Genomic DNA, 22401 nt, shown 5'->3' on the forward strand with positions numbered 1-22401 from the left:
CTGGAAACAGCCCAAGTGCCCATCAGTAGACGAGTGGATAAAAAAGCTGTGGGACATTTACACCATGGAATACTATGCAGCTATAAAGAAGAAGGATCTTGTACCCTTTGGGACAGCATGGATGGACCTGGAGATTATTATGCTAAGTGAAATAAGTCAGGCAGAGAACAAACATCACACGATCTCACTTACATGTGGAATCCAAAGAACATAATAAGCTGATGAACAAAATAGATTCAGTGACATAGAAGCATTGATCAGATGACAAATCTCAGAGGGAAGGTGGGGATGGGTAAGTGGGTGGGGTTAGAAGGGTTTAATAGGGAAAAAAGGGAACATCTGTAATATTTTCAACAATAAAGATAAATTTAATTTAAAAAAAAGAGAAAAATAGTTTTTGGATGGTTCCTGAATTTTTAATGACTCCTTTTCATTATGCAAATATTAGATGTATATTATAGAAAATTTAGAAAAAATACAAAGAAAACGTACATTGAATTATGTAGACTTTAAATCATTGTCTGTTTTCTTTGATGATTAGCTTTTTACAGCTACCAATATATCATAAACATTTCCCCATATCATTAAATAGTTTTCATTTATTTAATAAGTACAAGGTAAATACCCATATGAACCTATCATAATTCATTTAAACAATTCATTATAGTGAGAAATTGAGGTAGGTTTTCAGTTTTTTCTATGTACCTAAAGCAAGTTACATTTTCACTGAAAATAAATTATTTTCTTAAGGTAATACCTAACTATGAAATAGCTACATGAGAAGAATAGAGCTAAGTATTCCACTTCGCTACATCACCACCAAACCCCTCACATTCCCAGGGCAGCATCTCAGCATGTTCACTTCTGAGCACTATGGCCAATGTTGTAGATGCATTAGTACTTATATAATACTTGTTGCCATGTGTTCATTTATTTGTCTAAAAGTAGCTTGCCTATATAAACATGTTTTATTTATTGAGCACATGTGACAGGTCAAGAATTATTTAAGTGTTTAACATATATTAATTTATTTTAATTCTTGAAACAATCTTATACAACACAAACAATTTAAAAAACACACCTCTGTGATAGGCTGAATAATGGTTTTCTGTTGATATACATGTCTTAATCCCTGGGATCCATACATATGTTCCCTTATATGACAAAAGGGACTTTGCAGATGTGATTAAAGACTTTGAGATTGGGATATTTCCAGAATTTTTTTGGTGAGTTCAGTGTAGAGGGTTCTTATAAGAAGGAGGCAACAAGGTCAGATCAGAGAAGATGATATGAAGATAGAAGCAGAGGTTAAAGTGATATGGACCATGAGGCAAGGAATGTTGACAGTCTCAGGAAGGTAAGAAAGGCAAGGAAACAAACTCTCCCCTAGAGCTTCTAGAAGAAACGAAGTCTTTTCAACCCTTTTTGGGCTTCTGACCTCTGTAACTGTATGATAATAAATCTGTGATTTCTTAAGCCACTAATTTTGTGTAGTTGGTTACAGCCCAAATAGGATGCTAATATGAGTTTTAATACCCAGAATTGTGATGAGGCTGTAGTACATATCTAAAAATCTGAAAATGCACTGAAATTGGGCAATGGCTAGTGACTGGAAGAATTTTGAGGAACATGACAGGATCTTCTTTAATTGCCTTAAATAGATTGTTAGCAGACATGGATACTAATGATTCTGCTAGTGAGGATTCAAAAAAGGGAGAGCACAGTAGAGAAATTCTGTATTGTTCTAGAGAATACTTACATCATTACAAACAGTGCTGGTAGATGTTAAAGGCACTGTTTGTGAGCATTCAGAGGAAGTAAAGAATATGTTATTGGAAACATGGAAGACCAGAGGTACTTGTTATTTAAAGGCAGAAACTTAGTTAAACGGTGCCCTACAGTTAAGTGGAAAGCACAACTTAAGGCGATGAATTTAAATATTTAGCTGAGGAGACTTCTAAGCATAGTGTTGAGGGCATAGCTTGCTCTCAGCTTCTTGCTTATAGTGAGTGGGATAAACTGAGGAGACAGCTGTTACACAAGAAGGAACCAGGACTTGATGATTTTGGAAATAGTCAGTTTATCAAAATTTCATGCTAAAATTAAGAGATAAACTGTCAGAAAAGCATGCCCTGGAGAGAAAAACAAGGGCCAAGTTCAAATTCTAGTGCATTTGGAAGTATCCAGTCCACAAAGGATTCTTCAAAGATATTAGTCTTGGATCCTTTCAGTCATGTCAATAGAAGACAAAAATGGAGATGGGTTTGTCCAGGAAGACCTGTCTAAGGGTGCCTTGTTCCTGGGCTGACACTATACATTATATCTCAATCAATCAACCAATCAATCAGTCATATAGCTAGTATGTTTGGGATACTTACTTTCTGTTTATTTCTGCATCATGCTCTTTGAAAAGTAAGGAAGAAGAGTAAACTTGATGACCTGTTCAAAAGAAATTAAAAATTATTTGAGGATTTAAACATTTTTTTTTAAATATAAGAGAAAATAAATAATAATAAAATTATTCACTGTGTGGCCTAATGTTTCTCCAGAATTGAACAACGACATAAAAACAGGGAGAGCTTGAGTGTTCCAGCAAGGAGGTATGATGTAAACAGGACTTATAAGGATGTATGTTACTTTCATGTTGAGCAGAGTGGGAGATAAACAATGAGGAAAAAAACCTTCAGATTAAAAGGTATATATTGGCTTACATAGGAGAAAAGACAGCTTGAAAACTGGGGGAAATTATATCAGATGGCTAAAATATGGTCAAAATATATTGAACATGAAGATTAGATATTCCTCTTTTATTAAAGGGGTAGGAGGGAGTCATTGAAAGGGTCAACTTACGGGAAGCTTGAATCAATCATACTTGTGTTTGTTTTGAGGGTAAAAGCTTATCTTTTATATTTCATAATTCACCATGATGAAGAAATGAATATGTAAGTTATTAGATTTATAAAAGTATAAACACAAGTATGTATATTTTATAATCACAAACATTTAATTACTTTCATGTGATGCACATTTATATTTAAGTGCATGTATATTTGGGCACAGAAAACATTAACTGTGTAAGAATTCTAACTCTGTTTCTGAAAGAGGTGCTAATAATTACGTTCAAAATTCTTGTACAGAAAACTAATGACCAAGCCAATGTCTATCTAGAGGTGGAAAGTGTTGCAGTTGTAAGATTTATTTGCTCTTGTTAAGGTCCAATTAATTTTGTTCCTATTCTTTTCTGTTTTTAAAAATTTCTTTCATCACATTTTGTGTTTTTTAGAAGATTTGTCTTTGCCCAATTAGTTTATAATTACTCTGACTTTTTAAAGAAACAACTGTCTTAAATTCATAGACATTTTGAAGTATTTGAAATCCAACTTGCTAAAAAGGAGGCAGATAATAAGATCATTAAACTTCATTTTCCATTTGGAATAAAAACATTGCTACTGCTCTAAAATATACTAATTAAGCTAGTTTCAGACCCTTAAGGAGTTGAAATGTGAATAATCCGATTTCATGGTCTTTCTTTTTCTGCCGTTAAGACTACATCTGTGCAAAATAGAACTTGTGAAGCTTCATCTACTGCGTTTACCTAATATGGCTGGTCCACAACAACTTTAGTTGTGTTAGAGTCACATATTTATTATCCTTCCTACTCTCATCTCTTCTTGGTTAATTTCACTGGGCCTGGACTTTTGTCTAGTTCCTCTTTTTTACTTTATGTTGTTCAACACAATTGGATTCCCAAAAGTGACCAGAAACTGCTCTCAACTCTCTATGTGCTGTTTTAAACTGTACGTGGCCAATCCCTAGGCTTACTGACAAATTTCTGAATAGCAAATTGTCTTATATTTTTTTATGTAGCTTAAGTTCAAGATTCTCAGAGAGTTACCTCAATCTGCACCCATAATCTTCAAATAAAATATTATGTAAACAATCAACTTAGATAGAAAGTAACAAAATTAAATAGAATAAGATGAAAAATTTTAATTCCAACAGAGCTAATTTGTATTTCCCTTCCCCACCACTACAATCCCATAAAATACTGGATAAAATAAGACAAATTTATATTCTTTAAATTGATGAACTTTAAACAAAGACAAGGAAATCCTCAAATGTTAAAATGAATAAGGAATCCTGGCTGAGTTGCTCAGTTGTTAGGAGCATCATCTGTACATACGAAGGTTTCTGGTTCAATCCCGGTCAGGGCACATACAAGAATCAACCAATGAATGCACAAGCAAGTGGAACAACAAATCCATGTTTCTTTTTCTCTCTCCCTTCCTCTGTCTCTAAAAAAAATCAATTAAGAAAAGTTAAGAAAATGAATAAGAAAATCAGAGTCATAGAGGTAAGCACACTGGTCCATGGTGTGTTAATTCTTGGGGCTAATAGACTCGGAGGATCTGGATGTTTGGGACTATGGACAGACATATTGCCCACTTAGATAAATAAATCATTTCTTGCCTACATGCAAAAGGAAAAGTAGAACTGACACAACTGTCATATTCTTTGCTCTGAAATTACTCTCCCCATATTAAAAAGAGATCAGAAAAAAATTACCCTTTTTAATGTTCAGGAAAGTATAGAAGATATCCATCCTGTTTGACATAACTATAAAAAAGCATTTTCTATAAAAACTCATAGCTACAGTTACAAACTTCTTGTGACCAAAGTGAGATAACAGGACTTAATTCTCTCTCCTGCCCCTAACAGTTATACAAACAAAAAAGGTAAAAATGAAAGAATAGGTTGCAGACGACGGAAATCAAGCAACATATTACAGTAAACAGTGAATGAGAGGAAACAAATGACTTGGGCCATATGATTGCCTTAGCTTATGGCTAGAGAGAGTTTCTAGCCTACAGTGCAGAAAAGGGAAAACATGCCCGGCCGGGCGTGGCTCAGGGGTTGAGCGTCGATCTAGGATTCAGATGATCAAGGTTTGATTCCCGGTCAGGGCACATGCCCAGGTTGTGTGCTCGATCAATGACTTTCTCATCATTGATGTTTCTCTCTCTCTCTCTCTCTCCTTTCCTCTCTCTGAAATCAATAAAGATATATTTTTAAAAAAGGGGGGGGCAGTTGAGTCTGGTAGTCTCTCCAACTTGAGAAGACAGACTTGGGAATCCCAATGAATCAAAGTAGTCAGAGCTCATAGGGCAGAGTACCGAAAAAGAGGGGGCAGTAAAGAGAGAGTGGGTGCTTTGGAGATCTGCTGAAGGTCTCCCTGGATGTTGCAGCTGAGCATTGATCAGCTCATGCATGTTAGGAAACTACACAAGTCCAGGAAGGGACCAACCCCAAAAGAGTGATAAAGCAATTCTCAGCAATCACACAGCACTGGGAATATTTCGTGTTCCTGCAGTTAGAGAAAAGGTCTTAGAATTCACTGGCAGCACTAATTAAAATACTTCGTGTCCTAAAAAAGTTGAAAAAAAAATTGGGGGGGGAAAAAAATCAAGTTGTTTCCGTGTAACTTAACTGCATCTCAAAACAAAGTCCAATGATTTTTATAGCAGTGTGAAAATATCTAAGACCCAACGAGGTAAATTCACATCTGGCACCTGGTGAAATATTACCAGGCATAAAAAGAGGCAGGAAAATGTGATCTATAACAATGAGATAAGTAGAAGAAGACATAGGAATGACACAGATTTTATAATTGGTATATAGATACATGAAATAATCATAACTTTATTCCATATTTTCAAGAGGATAGAGAAAAAAATAAAAACATTAAGTAAGATGCAGAAAAAAATTAAAAAGAGACGCAACCTTGGCTGGTGTGGCTCAGTTGATCGAGCAGCATCCCATGTGCCAAAAGGCTGCCAGTTCTGTCAGGGCACATGCCTAGGTTTCTGGCTCAGTCCCCAGTAGGGGACATGCAGTGGATGTTTCTCACATCGATGCTTCTCCCTCTCCCTCTCCCTCTCCCTCTCCCTCTCCCTCTCCCTCTCCCTCTCCCTCTCCCTCTCCCTCCCCCTCCCCCTCCCCCTCCCCCTCCCCTCCCCCTCCCCCTCCCCCTCCCCCTCCCCCTTCCTCTCCCTCTCAAATCAATAAAAACATATTTTTAAATAAACAAATAAATATATAAATGAATAAATAATGAAAAGAGGCTTGAATTGAACTTCTAGGTATGAGAACAGCAGTCTCTGGTATGCAAAATACACTTGATCCTGTGAATGGCAAGTTATATACTGCAGAAAAATAAAAAAAGATTAATGAACATGAAAACACAGCAACACTAACCAAAGCAAAACACACTGAGGAAAAAAAGGCATTAAAAAGAAGAAGGGAGCATCAGTAAACTGTTGAACAACCTCAAGTTGCCTAATATACATAATAAGTCACTGAAAAGGGAGAAGGTGGGTCAGGTGAAATGATCATTGTCAATAAAAAGTTTCCCAAATTTGATTAAAACTATGAACCCACAGATCCAAAAATTTCAAAGGATCCTAAGCACATTGTTATAGAATAAAATCACAGAAAAAGCGCATGATACTGAATTCCTTAAAAGGAGGGGTGGCCCTAGATCGTTTGCTCAGTGGTTAGAGCATCAGCCCTTGGACTGAAGGGTCCCGGGTTCGATTCCAGTCAAGGGCACCTGCCTCTGTTGCAGGCTCCATCCCAGCCCCTGTCCAGGTGCATGAAGAAGGCAACCAATCCATGGGTCTCTCTCACATCGATGTTTCTCTTTTTCTCTCCCTTCCACTTTCTCTGAAAAGCAATGGAAAAGTTATTCTCAAGTGAGGATTAAAAAAACACACAAAAAAATAAAAAAATAGGGCTAAATAAAAATTTCAGAATCAGAGAAAAAAAATTCACACACAGCAGAGCAAATATAAGAATGATAAGAAAGTTCTATTGGAAAAAATGGGAGTATGGAGACATTAAAGCAGTATCTTTGAGTTACTGAAAGAAAAAAAGTCAACTTAGCAAAATCATTTTTTATAGTGAAAATATCTTTCAAAAGCAAGATAAAAACTTTTCAAGATATAATAAAATTCTTTCCCAGATGTAGTAAAGAGCAGAAGAATTTGTCACTAGCGTAACTGTACTATGGAAATGTTCTAGATATTTCTTCTTTCAGAATGAAAATAATATCAGGTGGAAATCTCCATCTAACCAAAGGAATTATGAGCCCCCCAAAACAAAACAAAACAAAAAACTAAATAGGGAGATAAATAAAAAGCAACGTGTTTATTTTGATTTCAAAATGGCTTTAAAGATATTGTTCAAAGCAAATCAGTAACAATACAATGGAAAGTTTATCAAAGTGCCTGACAATAATATAACAAACGGCAAGAGGAGAAACTGGAAGAGCACTGATGTGAGTAGATTTATTTAACAGGAAGTAGTATATTGTTACTTGAAGGTTGACTGAGATAAGTTAGAGATATACACCATAAACTCTACAGCAACCATTAAAGAAAAGTGTTTTTGCTAATATGTCAACTGAAGAGGTAAAATAGAATTATTAAAATATATACAATTAATACAACACATGGCAGAAAAGAAGAAATGGGGACTGAACATGTGAAACTAATAGAAATAAATAGAATTATAGTATATATAAAACCAACTATATCAAAGCCAACTTCATAAAGATAGTTTAAACATGCCAATTAAATGTCAGAAATATACTAAATAAAAATCTATTTTTAAATATAGGCTTATAATAAATAGATAAAAGTAAAAGTATTAGAAAAGCTATACCATGCTAACACAGATTTTTTTAAAATGTAGTACTGATTTGCTTAGGCAATGTTATTTCATAGCTAAAATTATAAGCAGAGATAAAGAGGAATATTTCATACTGATAATGGACTTAATTCATCATGAAGATAACAATCTTACCTAATTATATAACTAATAATAGCACTTATAAATACATGAAGCAAAATTTAATTGAACAAAAAATTAAATGAAGAAATATACAAATCCACAATTTTATTTGAGTATTTTATATCATATTGTCCATAATTGATACAAGGAGACAGAAAATAAATAAGGTATATAAGATGTGAACAACACTGTAAACTGTAAAACAATCCTTAATAAATTCAAAAGGACTAAAACTAGGCACAGAATCATTTCTGATCACAATGGAATTAAATTAGAAAATCCAAAGAGAGGTGGAAGGAACAGGCAAATCATTCCAGATTGGTAGGTGGCAGGTTTGCTAATCAAGGGAGCTCACATAGGAGACTGTCTTGGGCATCTGAAAGAGGAGCTTATCTTTGCAGTTGCCCCCAGGATCTTAAACATTTATACCAAGGCCTTAACTGGGTTCAGTCATGTATGCCATTCAGATGGTATCAAAAACACATTGATCTCTCAAAGCTGTGTCCTTGAAAACGACTTTGCTGTGGGAGGTGGGCAGGCAGAAAGGGACAATCCAAGGACAGGGAAGGGGGCAAGTAGCCTCTCATTGCCTAGTTCCAGCTCCCACGTCACCTACCAGTCATGTCCTCTCCATGTCCTGTTCCAACACTAATTTATTAAATTACAAATAAAAAAGTACTAAACTTCAAAAGCTGTGTGTTTAATGCTGCACAGAGCCTTTACTTATAGAAAAATAAGTATGAAAGGCTTTATAATAGTAAAAGATATCAAATATTTATCAATTAAATAAATAATATAATTTAAAATGTTACTTTACATATCTACATGGGGCACTGTCACTGTTGAAATTCATTTATCTGGTTGAATCATTTTATTTTCCTTGCAAAGTCATTAAAAAATGCTTGCAAGTGGAAAGATTAAAATATACTTGTTAATAATTTAATCTGCATTGATCAAATTATCTCTACGAACAAAGTACATTCAAGTTGCTATAATGCCATTTTAGTTGAAGATTTTTAAAGGATCTCTCTCCTCTAAGATAGATGGAAAATAAGTCCGAAGTACACTCATGAGTTGGTATCAATTCCTAAAAAAGCACAAAGTGGTGACATATAGTTTATTCAAAAGATGTCATTTAGAATCATCTTGCCGGGGTTTGAATTCTGATTTTTCTAGTCTTGTGTCTTTGTATAAAAATATAATCATTCTCAGCCCCTGTTATTACGTTAGTAAAATAGGAATAGAAATAGAGATTACCTCAAAGACAGATTACAAGGCTTAAACAAAATTAATTAAGTACTCCAGTAGTAGGCAGTTAGACAGGCATGAGCAGGACAGGCGAGGAGCAGAGGGTCACCAGGGCAGAAAGCCCAGGTTCCTATCAAGGGGCAAAATTATAAACCCTTGCATGACCACTACCTTAAGCATTAACCCCTGGAGATGACATCTCGGCTTTAGCTGTGTTTTAGCTCCAGGCCCAGAGAAGCTGCAAAATCTGATGGAGTAATGCCATGGCTGACACCAGAGCCAGCTGCACTGATGCATGACCCCCTGGTGCTGACCAATCAGTGGCGACCAGGAGGGGGCACACCTGGAAAGCTGATGAATGTTCTATTGAGCTTCTCCCCTGAGGCCTCCAGGTAGAAGCCCTCAGGATGCAGGACCCTGCCAGGCTCTATGGATCACACCCGAGCCTTTCCCCACCCCCTCTTTCCCCAGGAATCCCATCCAAATCAGAAGTTTATTATAATTTTGGCAAATGTGAATCTGACGTAGGTGAAAAATCAAATAAAACGTTTGCTCAAGAGGTTTATGAATTTATTTCATTCAGAAGCAGCAGACAGTGCAGCCTTTTTTTAATTAAGAAAATCTGGGTCAACAAACATATTTACACATATGATTTAATGTAACTTTATCTATTTGGGGATTGCATAGTGTACTCAATACACTTTATTGTTGTCTAATCCTTTCTAATTACCTACAAATTCCTTTGGGGAGTTTTGTTGCTTTATGCTGTCCATATAATTGAGGATAGATAAATAACTTGCATTAATACCAAGTCAATTCTAAAATGTCTGTGTTCTTTGGACTACTTTTTTATTTAAAATTTTTTAAAAAAATTAAACTTGTTTTTAAATGATGTTAGGCTATTTAAAAAACAATGAGCAGCCACAGAGGAGTAAATGGAACTGGACTGTCTGTCCTCTTACTCTTAACAACTAAGCAACTCAAAATATATGAAGCCATTATTTTCAGATAATACGTATTAGGCAGCACAGTCTATTATCCCAGAGATAAGGCAAACAAATTAAGCAAGCTCTGTTTTTATGCTGATTCTGGCTTGACTTTTTTTTCCAAGACTGTGGCAAAGAAAATATAGAGGTATTGTTAAGTTAGGAAGACCAATAATAGAGTTGAGGAAAAACTGAAGTGGGTAGATTTTACAGGGCAGATGATCAGAACTTCAGAAATCTGCTTAGAGTTCCTCTTAAGCCTTAGTTGACTACTAAGGTGTGCATGTTTGTGTTTAACTGCACAGGGCCAGGCAAAGAACTTTTACTGCAAAAAGAACTACGGTCAGGGAGCAGTAAATGGACCAATTTTCAGAGCTCCCTGATTAACATTTCCTCTGAGGGGAGATAACAGTTGGGCTCTACATCTTTGCCAGCATTTATTTTGACAACTTGAAAAAAAAGATACTTGTTTGATATGAGTGACAGAGAGATTGTGCTGTCAGCCAGAATGGAAAGGTGTGGCTAAACATCTGTGCCTTTCATTCACGAGCATCTCCAGAAGGGCCATGCCTCAGTAGCTGGATTTAAAAGAAAAATACTTAAAATTTTTTATTACAAATATATTCAAGGATTTAAAGGAAAAAAAAAAAAAAAAACCACACCAACATAATGTAGAAATAAATGGAAATTATTAAAAAGAACCTAATGCAGCATCTAGATCTAAAAACAATGCCAAAAGTAAAATGGAACAAATTTATAGAATGAACTTGTGAGTAGATTTGACACTAAGGAATGAAAATCAACACACTTGAAGATGGGGAGAAAACCTTTCAAAAATTAAGTACAAGAATTTACAAAGGCTGGTTTTTGGGGAAATATGAAACAAACAAACAAAAAACCATAGCAATAAGTGGCCTAACATTCTTATATTTGGAATTCTAGTAGAAATAAAAAAAGGTGAAAAGAAAGAAAAAAAAATTGAAAAAATATGTGAGCACACAAACACACAGACTTTACCATGAAGTATATTTAAATGCATTTTTATATAATAGGAAAGAAGGAAGCAATCATGTATAAAACTATCAAAAAAATTCATATGAAGATTCACATTAGCTGACCTGGCTGGCGACTCAGTTGGTTGGAGTATCAAGGGGTGGTGGGTTCGATTCCCAGTCAGGGCACATACTCAGGTTGTGGGATGGATCCTTGGTCAGGGCACATTCAGGAGGCAACTGATCAATATTTCTCTCTCTTTCTTCCTCTCTCTAAAATAGATTAAAAAAAAATAAGCATTTTTTAAAAAGATTCACATTAGCTATTGATTTAGAAATTATGAGAACATTTGTGATCTGGAGCATAATTTCAATACAGAGATGGTAGTTAAACATTAAGATAAAGAGGTGGAGAGTTTAAATTACTCTTTTTAACTATGTATTTATAATAATTGTTATGAAATATAAATATGTGCAAAACAATACAATAGAATAATACAATACAGAGTTAACCTAAATTAATAAACATTAACATTTAATAGAACTCTCTAATAACCTTCATGGTTCGGATTGCCCCTTCCTTGCATTCTAGGCGTAATTCCTATCCTGGCTTGTTAACCACTCCTGTGTTTTGATTTAAAATTCTGTGACACATATAATTTAAAAAACAGAGTCTTTTATACTAGCTTTTAAATTGTGTGCAAGGGAAACATTGCATATATTCTTGTGGATTTTTAACCATTCCAATATATTCTATTCAAATATATATTAAATGCACCAAAGCTGACATGTGTGTCTCTAGTTTATTAATGGTAAGTATATAAATATACAACAGTTTTTAACAATTCTTTTGTTGCTTGATATTTTTGTTTCTGTTGATTTTTTAATGTTAGAAAAGATTTTTTTTGTGTGTGGAAATGTCAGCTTGCACACATGTATGAGAGTTTCTCTAGGCTATATATTTGGATTATTGGGCTCTAGGATATGCAAATTTTCATGTCTGCTAGTGTTTGCTAAACATTTTCAATTTCTTTCCAATTTTAGATTAGATTGATTGTACCGATTTACATTTCCTCTAGTAGAGTATAGTAACTATGTTTTGGCACACCTTCAACAGTTCTTGTTATTTTTACAATTAAAATAAAATGCTTGTTTGATGGGTATGAAAAACTATCTTTTTATGTTTTCTAATTGGCAGTGTTTAATAGTGACGGTGATTACACTGACTGATGTTCACTGGCAATTCAGTTGACCTCTCTTGTGGATTGTCTGTTATTTTCTTTTGCATGTATTTTTTTATACTTTGTGTCCTTATATTATTGCTTTCAGTTTTATTTATATATACATAATATATACATCATATTTTATATTAACAAAAGTTTTAGATGTATTATAATTATCTTTTCATGGAATATAATTGAACTAATTTTTCCAGTTGTTATTAAGTAAATTTTATTTTAAATATAGTCAACTTATCAAATTTTCTATTATAATTGAGTATTTTCTGTCAAGAAATCCTTTTATTTACAGAAGTTATCAATATACTATTGCATGTTTTATTCTAAGAGTTCTAATTTTTTTGTCATAGCTAATATTTAATTCACCTCTGGATGAATTGTCTACATGATGTGAGGTGAGAATCGACCATATTGTATTATAATCCCAGCAGAATATTTATTAAATTTTTCACCATGCAAACAATGGTCTGCGATGTTAGGAACATGAACATGAATGTCTTTTTCTAAGATGCCTGTTCTATTACACCATTTCTTTTTTTTTTTTTTTTTTCCAGTTGAGCACATTTTTATTTTGTGCATCATTCCAAATTAACATTTATCGGGGGGTATCCATAACTACACAAAGAAGATAAATGCAAATCTATGTGAGGGCAGGTGAATGCTTCTCAATTCTCAAATATACCTTTGAACCTGGAGCTCAATTCAAGGCAGTTGATGAATGTTGTTTCCCTTTGACAATACGATGATTTTTCATCCCATCTTTTCACCGAGAATTTCTCTGGATGAGTTCCAGTTTTAGGTCGGTGCCCCGATTCTTCTGCCACCTGAACAACCACTAAAATATTCTCCTAGTTCTCAGTATCTGCGTAGCTTCCAGAGTAGCTTCAAATCTACTCTTACTTATCTCTGGTTCCTAGCTCTCTTTTTAATCTGTGATCACTGAGATCTCTCTTACTTTCCTGAGCAGTAAAGAGTGACTTAAAACAATGACAACAATAACTCCCCAAAACAAATAACTGAAAACAAATTGACCGATCAACCAAACAAAAAACAGAAACAAATATTCACTAAGATACATTCAGTATTCATGGGTGTTACATATTGGGAGACTATTTTTTAAGGACATTTTAAAACTGCCACTCCGGGACTGAAAGTCTAGACAAGTGTTTCTGGGACTTCTGATATAAAAGATAGCAGGAAAAAAGCAGTTGCTGGTCAGCATTTTCACCACACAATGTATTTTTATTTTTTATAATGGAGCATAAATTTTTTTAGATAAATATGTGCTCTTTAGTTCTCTATAATTCCACTCTCTCCCCATTTTTTTTTTTTTAAATCTGCATGCCTCAATAATTCATGTTATCTTTCTGGTTTAAGATAACATGAATTTAATTCTCTCTTTTCTATATTCACCCCACTCTTAATTTGAAGAGCTCTCTATTTGATGATAGAAATAGAAAAAAATAGAGTAAATTAAGCTCCTTTTTTTGACTTCTATTAGAATAATAGCACCTCCCTTAAATGGGTTACCCTTCCTTTCCCATTGACCAACATTGTTTGAAGAACCACTTTTCTTACATTCAATACTCTCACAAGCCACAGCTCATTTTGAGCTCAGATCTTCTTGACACTCTTCTTTTAGATTTTTGTTACCCTCTTGCATTCTTCTTTGGTATTTGTATCTCTTCTACCCTCTTATAATTAAAAAAAAAGAAGAAGAAAAGGGAAGGAAGGAAGGAAGGAAGGAAGGAAGGAAGGAAGGAAGGAAGGAAGGAAGGAAGGAAGGAAGGAAGGAAGGAAGGAAGGAAAGAAGGAAGGAAGGGGAAGGAAATTTAGAATCTTGCTAAAAGTCTTTGGACTTTTACTATGCATTTTAGATAATTCTCATTTAATTTCCTTTTTTAGTTTATTTGTGAATGTGTGACCATAATGTTGTTGTCTAAAGTTTCTGGTCATTGGATCACAGCTATACTACTTTACATGTAAAAACCTTCTTTCTTGAAAGTGTATGAAAAAAATCAAGCTGTGCCAAACATTCCTTTTCTTTGTCACCAAAGCTCCCAAATGGCCCAGTTACATCTACATCAGGAATATATCATTCTTTTTGATGTTTTGTTTCCCTCTATGGTTTTAAATGATTAAATATATTATAAATTATTATATAAGCAAAATGAAACTACCGCAAAATGTCTGAATCAGTAAAATTGTCCAACATACCTTATGTTTTCTCTGTGGTGAAAATTTTAGAAAAGAGTAGATGTTTGATAAATATCACCCTTCAGACTGGGGGACTTGGCTAGAGATATTCTTGACTCACTAAGGACAATATTGTACAATCCTTCTTGTCACATTTCCAACTGTGTGGTAAATAGTAATTAATGTTCAGAATCATGATACTGAGAATGTGTAGTCTGAATTTGATAAGTGATTTTACTACAGAGAAGCCAGTATCTGCCTCCATGGCTTTAAACATTTTAGGAAAATTTCCTATAATAAAGTTTGACTTTTTTTTCAGTCACCTCTTGGCTTCTTGGAGAATCCTTTACAAAGGGTATTTTACTGGCTACTTAGATTTCCTACGCAATTTGAAAAGGCATTATTTCATTTTTAATAGATGATTATGACGTACATGTAAGCTTTGGGCTATGCTGACATATTAATACACACACACACACACACACACACACACACATACACACACACATACACTCAATCTGCTCGGACCCATGAAGGTCCAGGGAAACTGCATCAACGACAGAGCTGTCTTCACACATTAAATTACCAAGGTAAACTACTTAACATTTCACATTATCTACTTATTCCTTAGTAAAAGACATTTTAAAACATCACTTCACATACAAATTTTCAGATGCAAAGAATTTTAGTGTTGGCTTTTCTTTTTAAATTTGAAGTTGAAAGGCTAGCTCTCACCAGTCTCCCAGTTTTTTTTTTTACCTCTCTACCTGTTGAGTCCTATGTCATTAAATTTTGATGCTCAGGATTAAATTTACCAGGTGAGTGGTAACAACTTGTTTATAATTTTTAATGCCAAAAAGTGAGGCTTTCTCACAGCTTATATAAAAACTGAGTAAAATAAACCATGCTTTTTCACTCAGTAGTTTAAGAAAGACATCTAAAGCAAAAGGAGTTTTTAAAATTACATATGTTTGAGAATATTCTAATCTCATTGAAGTGATAGGAAACCCTTACTTGAAATACTACCTATAAATACACCTTACAAAGGGTATCACACATTTCATAAAAAAAAAAATATGAACAGCATAACTAAAAAAACTGGGAAGTTCAACTAAACTGATACCTCTCATTTACTTTCCAATAAATTCTTGACTGGCAGTTTCAGCTTGGACGTGAATAGTTGCCCAGAGTAATAAATGAAGGGCCATGGAATAGCTACCTTGGGAAAGAGCCATTACCTGTATCTAAGATGAGCGCTCGGAGGCCGGGAAAAGTAGAGCAATAAGCCAAGCAGTGCGCCTCCTGCAGCAGCTGCCAGGGCTCCTGACCTCAAGTAGCCAGATCTCAGGGCGAGCATCCGGGCACAGCCAGCAGGCAGCCCGCTTTCAGTAATTCTTGTCTGCAAGCAGAGTTTTAGGACAATAGAGCTATTAGGAATCCAGTGCTTATTAGATTTCCCACCTTGTTGCACTTTCCATTTCAGGTCACTGTCTCCAGGGAACTGCATTTACTTGGGGCAAAGGTGGTAAGTTAAGTCAGATCAGGAAGGTGGCACTCTGGCAGAAAAGTTCGTAGAATTCATTCAAGCAAGGATTAGAGATTTGACCCAGCAGTCTTTGAAGTTACAAGACATCTTAGGTTTTATTGCTTCATCAGTTTCACAGCCAGTTTTCCAATGGAAGCTTCATTGCCCATATGACTGGAAAGCTGAGGATACAGATGGTTATCAGTACTAGTTGCTCCAGGAACCGTGTCACATCCTTTCCTCCCAAACCTGCTCACCCACATCTGCTCGTAGCCTCGGTCACACCGTGTGCTGTCATTTTTGACATCTCCCCCCTCTCGGTCTTTATTCGATGCTACCAATTCTACCTTGTAAAGCAAACTCAGATTTCTTCAGTTCCCTGTATCTCATGGTCATTATCCTCAGAACAAGCCAACGTAGCTCTTTTTTCAATGAAATGCTACAAAAGCCTCAGTGGCCTGTCGGTCTCCAGTTTTCTTCCTCCCCCACATTGAAGCCAGAGAGAACTGGCTTAGAAACACAGAAGATCGCATCACTCACCAGTGTAGAGCTACCCAGCCACTTTATGTGGAGTGTGAGCACACTCCTGCGGTGGACAGGGCCTTGAGGCTGCAGACTTTGTTCATCTCACAGCATCAACTTCTCCCACCTCCGTCAAGCGCTCCAGGCTCGGGGCTGCTTCCCTTAGCTTTTAAACAGGCCACAATCGCACATCCTTCCCTGCCTTCTCCATGCCTTTCTTTGACCTGGACCACTGCCTGGTCCTTTAGCATCTTACTCTTCCTTCCTACTCATATCTTCCTACATGTCCTTTGGACATGTCAGTTTTTAGTTTAGAAGTTGCTCCTTCCAAGTGTTATTTCTGGATTCTCTCAATCACGGGGCAGCATCATTTTTTTTTAAAGGGCCAATAGTAAGTCCTTTAGTTCTGCAGACCACATAAGATCTCTGTCACATATTCCTTTTATAACAAGTGTTGGAGAGGTTGTGGAAGAAAGGGATCCCTCATTCACTGCTGGGGGAATGTAGACTGATACCACCACTATGGAAAGCAGTCTGGTGATTCTTCAAAAAATTAAGAATAGAGCTACCATAGGACCCAGCAACCCCTCTCCTGGGTATATATTTGCAAAGATATATGCACCCCTATGTTCATTGCAGCATTATTCACAGTGGCCAAGACATGGAGATAACCAAGGTGTCCTGCAATAGAGGCTGGATAAAGAAGGTGTGGGACATGTACACAATGGAATACCACTCAGCCATGAGAAAGGATGAGATACTCCCATTTGCTACAACATGGAGGGACCTGGAGGATATTATGCTAAGTGAAATAAGTCAGGCAGAAAAAGCTAAGAACCACATAATTTCACTCATATGTGATATATAAAACTGGAACTCGTGGACACAAACAGCAGTGTGGTGGTTGCCAAGGGAAGGTGGTGGGGGGGTAAAGGGGGTCCTAATATATGGTGACGGGAGAAGATATGACTTTGGGTGGTGGGCACATAGTGCAATATACAGATCTTGTAACATAGAGGCCCACACCTGAAGCCTCTATGTTTATATTAACCATTGTCACCCCAATAAATTTAATTTAAAAAAAAAGAAAAAGTTATTTGGGTTTCACCATTAAAAAGTCTTCCCACTAATATCTTTTATCAGTTCCAGGATCCAATAGACAATAAAGCATTGCATTTAATCATTGTGTCTCTTTCGTCTCTTCTAATCTATGAAATTTTCTCAGCAGTTATTTCTTTATAACTTTGATGCTTTTCAAAAGCCCTGGCCATATATTTTATGTCTCTCAATTCAGCTTTTTATTTCCCTGGTGTTTTCTCATGGTTAGACTGTGCTTATGGATTTTGAGGAACAATACCACAGAGGTGAAGACTCCCTCCTTTTCCCTCATATTAGGATATACGTGATATTCATATGGCTTATTTATAATGATGTTAGCTTTGATCATTTGGCTAAGGTAGTGTTTGTTGGGTTCATCCTCCAGAAAGTTACTATTTACCCCTTTTATCATGAATTATTTGGAAGAAAATCACTAGGTCTCAATCACCAGCCCCCTCTTGAGAGGGTGGGAATTGAATATTTTGTCGTTTGACTCCAGTCCTGGCTCTAAGGAGCAGGGTCCTTGTTTTTGTTGGTGGTGGTGGTATTGCTTATTTTTGTATACCCAGCACTACCTGATTAATTTAGATGCAGTTCATAACTTGTTCTGACCATTGGCCTTTTCTCTTTAAAGTTTGCCATCGTTTATGTGGTAGTGGCATAAAAGATTTTAAAAAAAGGGGGGGATAGTCACCCCAAAAATTAAGAAACAAAATCAAAGTCATGGATTTAAAAACTCTATCCGTTTATGAATTGTATATTTGGGTAAGTAGTAGCCACTGTGAATCTTTGATATTTCACTGTTGCAAAAGGCAGATAAAAAGACTACAGTATAATATAGTTTTCAGAGCATCAGTGCTGGAACCTCACTGCACGGGTTTGAATGGACAGTTGTGCCACTTTGATGAGGTTACTTACCCTACTCTGACTCATTTTATTCATCTTTAAAATAAGGATCTGACTAGAACTTCATAAGTTTCACTAGCTACTTTATAAATGATCTATTTCATAAAATTATTTCAAGGACTAAATGTGCTACCATATATAACATCTTTAGAATAGAACTTGGTTTTATAAATGTGAGTTGTCATTATTATTAGATATACTTTAGCCATGCGATTAGGCAACTCATATAAATACAACCTTTAAAAATTCTAAGTTCAAAATAATGACTTTCTGACAAATACCACACGATTTCACTTATATGTGGAATCTAAAGAACAAAGTAAGTGAACGAACATAATTGAAACAGACTCATAGATACAGAGATCAGAATGATGGTGCCATGGGGGGCTGGGTGAGAAAGGTAGAAAGGTTAAGAAGTACAAATTGCCCCAGCCTGTATTTAGTTTTCTAAGAAACTTCGAACTATGTGCAAAGTAACTGTTCCATTTTGCATTCCCACCAGCAATGTAAGAGAGTTCCTGTTGCCTCACATCCTTGCCAGCCTTTGGTGGTGTTAATATTCCAGATTTTGGTCATTCTAATAGGTGCGTAGTCATATTTCTTGTTTTAATGAGCATTTCCCTAATATGATGTGAAACATAGTTTCATATGCTCATTTGCCATCTGTGTACCTTCTTAGGTGAAGTGTCTGTTATGTGCACGTGGATGTCCTATTGTCCCAGCACCATTTGTTGAAGAGGATACCTTTGCATCATTGAATTTCCTTCACTCTTTTGTTAAAGATTAGTTAACTATGTTTATGGGGATCTTTTTCTGGGCTCTTTATTCAGTTCCACTGATATATTTGTTTATTCTTTCCTCAATACCACTGTCTTAATTATTGAAGTTTTATAAGTCTTGAGGTTAGGTAGTGTCAGTTCTTCAACTTTGTTCTTTAATCATGTTGGCTATCTTGTATATATTTTTTTTTGCTTCTGCATATAAATTTTAGAATAAGTTTATAGACATCCATAAAATAACCTGCTGAAATGTTAATTAGAATTGCACAGAATTTATAGATCAAGTTAAAAAGAAATGACATCTTGACACTCTTGAGTATTTCTATCAATAAACATGGAATAGCTTTCCATTGATTTAATTATTTGATTTCATTCATCAGAGTTATGTAGTTTCCTTCACATATTTTATTAAGTTTATACCTAAGTATGTCATTTTGGGGGTGCTATGTAAATGTAATTGTGTTTTTAATTTTCAACTGTCGCGTGTTCATTGTTGGTATATAGGAAAGCGATAGACTTTTGTATATTAACTTTATATCCTGCAACCCCCCCCTATAGTCACTTACTAATTCCTGGAGTCTTTTTGTCATTTCTCTCAGATTTCCTACATAGATAAGTCATCTGCAAACAAGGATAGTTTTGCATTTCTTCTCAAGCTGTGTACCTTTTATTTCATTTCTTGCTGTATTGCATTAGCAAAGAATTCTAGTACTATGTTGAAACGGAGTGGTGATAAGAGACATCCTTGCCTTGTACCTGAACTTAGTGGAAAAGCTTTGAGTTTTCCACCATTAAGACTGATGATAGCGCTCTTTCCAGCCGGCTTCAAGCCTTGGGCATCTCTCGGAACAACTGGCACACGCGCTGCAAGATTAGGGGCAAGAGAAAGCCTTACAACAGAAGGGAAAATGTGACTTAGGACACCCTGCTGCCTGAACTAAGCCACAATCCACATGGGGGGGGGGACAGCAAGCCCTGAGACTGGAGGTGGGCAACTTCTCCTGGGGCTGGGAGTGTTGTACGTGCAAAACAAGGATTATTGATGTTGTCTACTATGCATCCAACAATGAACTGGTCCACACCAAGACCCTTGTAAAGAATTGCATCGTGCTCATTGGCAGCACACCATATTAACAGTGGCATGAGTCCTGCTATGTACTGCCCCTGGGCCACAAGAAGGGGGCCAAGGCGACTCCCGAAGAGGAGATCATTTTAAACAAAAAATGGTCAAAGAAAATTCAGAAGGAATATGAAAGGAAGAGGAATGCAAAAGTCAACAGTCTTCGAGAGGAGCCGTTCCAGCAGGGCAAGCTTCTTGCATGTCTCTAAGACCAGGCCAGTGTGGCTGAGCAGGTGGCTCTGCGCTGGCGGGCAGGGAGCTGGGGCTCTAGCTGAGAAAAACCAGGGCCCAGGACAGCAAACAAATTCTCTTCCCTGCTATCTTAGCTAATGTAATCAAGGTGTTTATCGTAAGGGAAAAAAAGTGTGAAACGTGATGTTAGCCACAGTTTTGTGCTAGGTTGTCTTTAGCAAGTTGCGCTAGTTTCCCTCTATTCCTAGTTTGCTGAGAATTGTTAATAATGAATGGGTGTTGGATTTTGTCAAATGCTTTTTTTTGCTTCTTTTTATATGATCTTGTGGGGTTTTTTTTTTTTTTTTTTTTTTTAGCCTGTTGCTGTGATGGATTACATTTATTGATTTGCAAATGTTGAACTAACCCGGGTTTTCATCAGATCATGTATTTTCATAACTCTGTTACTTTAAATATGCTGCAAAGTTTAATCCTTTAAGTCTCAGCTAAAATACAATATTGATTGTTTTCCTGGAGGTGTGTGTAGCCACTTTTCCTTTGCCACAGAACTATGAACCAGGTTCTCACACTATAGAGAACTCACCAAAAAATTCTTCCCTATACCTTCCTAGTTTTTATGCAAAATATTTAATCTTAATTATTATAGGTATGGTCACTTTATATGATGTCACCCTGCCTTGAAGATGTTGGACTAGATTTAGGAATCAGAATTGTGCTAAACATTTGGTGGACAGTGCTAAACTTGACAAACACAGGCAAAAACCTGAAGATAAAATGGATGGTATTAACAATATTGCAGGAATATTGCTGTACAGTAGAACTCATTTTCACACATTCTATAAATAATATTCCGATTTTCCTGAATCAGCATTTTAATAAAGGCAATTGTGGCCATTTTCTAAGAGCAGTTGATGGAGAGCCTTCTAAGTCACATCAAAAAAAAAAAGCTTTGCAATAAGAAAATGCTGGAAGTTTTCTGAGTAGGAGAATGTTGTATGATATTTACGCCACTCTGGCTGCATTATTGAGGTAAGTCTGGAGAGTAGCATGCCTGACCTCTGTGAGATGAGTTTTAGAGTGTTGCAAAAATACTCGCAGAAATGTGTTGGTTTGAACTATAATAGAAATAAGGATGGTGAGTAGTGTTTAGGAGATAGCATGGATAGCTTGGCAATAAATTGTGGAAGATGTTTCATGGCTAGACAGTAGAACTCATTTGCATACATTCTATAAATAATATTCAGATTTCTCTGAGTCAGCATTTTAATAAAAGCAATTGTGGCCATTTTCTGAAGCAATATATGAATACTCATTTGAGACTCTGGGCATCTTCTTTATAAACATTTATATTTGATGGTGAGGTGTCAGGTAGAAACCTCCAAGGTGTTTTATTTTTCAGATGAGTTGTGAAATAATATATATCTTTGTTTCTTTTCTGTGCAATTTTTCACTGAATTCATGACCAGAGTGAGTGATATTTTGCAAAAAAGTTTAATAAGGCTTTGCAGTTTCAAAATTTAGGAGCAATAGAAACATGGGCTTCACTTTCCTTTGATGATTTCTTTCCATCCATTTGTAAGGTCACAAGCAATCTAAGGAAAGCCTCTGCTGTCACTTCAGAAATCACGCAGTCCCTAAGTCCTGTCTTACATTTATAAATATTTCTCATGCCTGGCTCTTAGCTTATAATCTATTGACCTCATACCCAAATTCATCCTCTTAGTTTAGTTCCTTTGTATTGACAATTT

The 22401-nt window shown here is 35.8% G+C and overlaps 1 pseudogene; it reads left to right on the forward strand.

The window, feature by feature from the left end:
- Positions 1-20690, forward strand: part of LOC148091668 (small ribosomal subunit protein eS8 pseudogene) — a 45201-nt pseudogene extending 24511 nt beyond the window's left edge.
- The last annotated feature ends 1711 nt before the right edge of the window (positions 20691-22401 follow it).

The sequence above is a fragment of the Miniopterus natalensis genome, chromosome 13, assembly GCF_054644295.1.
Source record: "Miniopterus natalensis isolate mMinNat1 chromosome 13, mMinNat1.hap1, whole genome shotgun sequence".
Classification (NCBI taxonomy): Eukaryota; Metazoa; Chordata; class Mammalia; order Chiroptera; family Miniopteridae; genus Miniopterus; species Miniopterus natalensis.